The sequence below is a fragment of the Agelaius phoeniceus genome, chromosome 15, assembly GCF_051311805.1.
Source record: "Agelaius phoeniceus isolate bAgePho1 chromosome 15, bAgePho1.hap1, whole genome shotgun sequence".
Taxonomy (NCBI): domain Eukaryota; kingdom Metazoa; phylum Chordata; class Aves; order Passeriformes; family Icteridae; genus Agelaius; species Agelaius phoeniceus.
This window is the reverse complement of record NC_135279.1, coordinates 7244364-7247964: the sequence shown is the minus strand read 5'-3', so window position 1 is coordinate 7247964 and position 3601 is coordinate 7244364.

Here is a 3601-nt window from a genome sequence, read left to right as displayed (position 1 = left end):
ATTGGTTGATATAATAACTAACATTTTCTTCTGCAATTTGCATAATTTCTGTTACACTAATATAACGATACAAGCCCATTTCTTCAGCTAATTAAGTCACATATAAATATTCTCATGTGTGTAAGTTGAAAACTGCTTTAAGTAGCGAAAATGTCTGCACATTTCAAAAATACTGCATTCACATCTTACTAGGATTCAGCCTGTAATCAAATTTATAATTCCTTTGACCCTATGCCCCTCAGTCGAGTCAATTTACAGCACTTTTATAAAACATTCAAAATTGTACTTGATACAAAACTGTCTGCATGAAATGGGGAGAGGAGAGGAGAGATTTATCCAAATCTTCCTACTCCTAAAGTCCTTGGGACATTATGTAACAACTTGTAACAGAAAAGCATCCACTGTAAAATACTAATAACTTCATAATCCCACCCAAAACTCTAAGATTGGTAAATGACCCAGATTCATGCACAGGTAGGACTCCATTGTTCCATTAGAGAGCATTCCTGGACACTCATCCAGCAGTCCCAAAGTGAAGCTGCTGTAAAAGGAGCCAAGGAGCTCCTCCTTTCCCCCCGAGTCTCGGTCAGCACAGCCACTGTCACAGAGCAGCTTCAGGGGTCGCTCAGACGAGCATCTCAGCTTGGTTCTTTTCCTTTCCTTGGGAGCTCTCCGGTGTTTTCTCGGGATGTGGTGTTTGCTGGGCGCTAGGGGCTGCTCTTGAATAAAGTGGTGCCATAGTGTCACCTGCTGGGAAGTTCTGCCCCTGCCACTTTTTACAGGGCCAACAAATGTTAAATAACTAAACGAAAATCGGTGTGTTTGTTTTTTACCTTCTTTCTGATACTCCACATTCTAGTCCGCTATACTCCTATTGAAAGATTTCTTTTTTTCTAAAAATCAGACAATAGTTCAGAGTAGAACAATAAATGTCCTGGACTTTTCTTCAGCCAGGCATTCAATATATATCTGGTGGGTGTTTGGTCTTAACTGTCTGATTTAAACTTATACGGAGTAAGCTGCTGTTCTTTTGATTCCATGCCAACAGTTTCTCTTCCATATTTTACTGTCTTTTCCTTTATTTACTACAATGACACACACTTCCAGCTATAAATATTTCCATGTCCCCTTAGGGCCTCTAATGAATTTAGAAAGAAGTTTGAAACAGATGATTCTGTCATTACCCATGAGTTTTTGCAAGGTTGGAACTAGCTGGTGCAGTGGGGTCAGGGAACATAAAGTTGTAGCTTTGAAATTAAAAAAAATTATTTCACTCAATACAGGTGAAATGACACAGCTGGAATTTTGGTTTTCATTAAATCACTTTTTGATTAGAAGTGATAGGAAAGTATCTTAACTATTTAGCTGCATTAGAGGTAGAACAACAGCTAAAACTTCTCTAATTACTTAATCACTGTTATAAGAGAGGAATTCATTCATGGACGTGGAAATTGTTGAGGGTTTGGAGTTTTTTTTGATGGTGTCCCAAAGGAAACGTTATTATTTCCTAACACCATTTTTCCTCAAGTGCCACTCACTCACCCCAGTAGCCAGAGGGAAGAAAGTTTCAGTGGTCTGAGGAATGGGGAGGGAGAGAAGAGTACAAAGAACATTTTACTGCTCTTTGATGCTGCTGCAGTCCCTGAGAGGTGACTCTGGATGGCTGCACTGTGTCCATGCACAGCTTCTTGTCCTGATCACACAAAGTGGAGGCTCAGGACTTGTGGATGCAGCTCTACTCAGCAAGCACTGAATTCTCAGCAAATACTGTGATTTGTATTGCTCTGTAAAACTTCTATAATATGCTGTCAAACACATAACACACCATTTGGGGGGGTTTTGTTATTCCCAACGACAGCTATGCTTGGTATTTATTCCCACCAGCATTTTAAAGGTCAAAAACTCAACTGGATCATTTGCCATATAATCTCTTTTGCTGACTGAAAAAGTTATAGGAATGCAAAGTATAAATAACAGCTAATCACAAAAGTTTACCCTTTAGCACACAGTGGCATTTTGCTGTTTTAAAATATTTATAGTGTGAGATTAACTTGAAATGTTAAATGGCAAAAAAAAAGTTCCTTAAAACATTACCTCTCAAAAAAACAATAAACCTGAGATAAATAGGAATTAGCCAAAGAAACTGTCTTGCTAAGTATCAGAAAAATTTAGTTTCTCTTATTCTAAAATTAATTATTTTCCACTCTGCTAGCCAAACATTTATATTAAATGTACAATTTCCTGTTTAAATAGGAATTCTTCCAGAATAATCTTTTTCTATACTTTGAATTCATTATTTTTTAAGTATTTCAAAAGTGAGTTTTTATTCTTTCACATAAGAAGACAAAGAAGAGGGGGTCAGTAAAACCAAACAAAGCTGTGCAAGATTTGCATGAAAAAAGAACAAAACTCTACTTATCTCAGCTTCATAATGGTATTTTTTTCTTTAGAAACACTTTGATTTCTACAGTTAGGAAAAGCAAAAAGTTGTAAGTGGGTCATTTAGTCCCCTAACTTTTCAATGAGCCCTAACTACTTTAAGTATTTTTGTGATTACACAGAACTGGCATTTATGGCAGACAAAAACTAGCCACAAGATGGGTTTTCAAAAGAAAATATTGTTCATCTTCACATGAGTGGCAAGAGCTGGATCAGTGGTCTGCAAAAAGAAAAGAAAAGAGTGCTGAAATACCATCATCTGCAGAAGACCAAAACAAGCCTGATCTCCAAGCTGAAGTAATCAAAGTTATTCATGCACAGTGCCCCTCCCTGATAGATCAGTGAACTGAAACCAAAGTTACATCACTTTTGGTTTTGAGTTTTTTTCATTTTTTATTTAATGTGCTCAAAGCTGTATTCTGCATTAACTTCACTCTCCTTGGCTGCCCCAAATGACCCCTTAGGAAATTGTACTTGGTAAACAAAACAAATCTCTTTAACTTAGGGCTCCCTTACAATGCCACAAGACTTCTTGCTTGCTTTAAAATAAAAAGTGTGAGGACAAAGGGCATTTAAAGCAATCAGTGGCTGATTAAGTAATTTTGACCAAATAGTAGTAAGTGAAGCACAATTAAATCATGTGTAGCAAAAGTTTGAGCACATTTATTATGCACAGTATAAATTTTCCTCATCAGACACTTGGAAAAAAAAAATCAAATGTTTCTTTAATAGTAACATAAGAAAAGATGATCACAACTATTTGATAGCTGCACTTCATATTTTTACAAAATAGCTCATTGTGAGGCTGTAAAGAGGAGTCTGAGGCATCCTTATCTTAAGGGAGCAACATAATGAGGTAAAGAGGAGCCTTGGTTAATCTTATGTTCCCAGTCACAAAACTTTTATGCCCTATTCTTCAGATGCATTGGGAAAAAAATATTATTTTAATGCTTAGAATTCTGCTTCTATTCAAGACTACCTTCTCCACTCTGACTCTAATACTGGGTAGTTAATGAAAGGCAGAAAATCACTATCAAGTCTCACTCCTATCAAGAGGTAGATTCATATATTCAACTGCAAGACAGCAACATACAGAGCTGAGCTATTTCCTTACGAACAGCCCAATACTGCTGGAGTCCACAAGATGGAGCAGAACTTAACT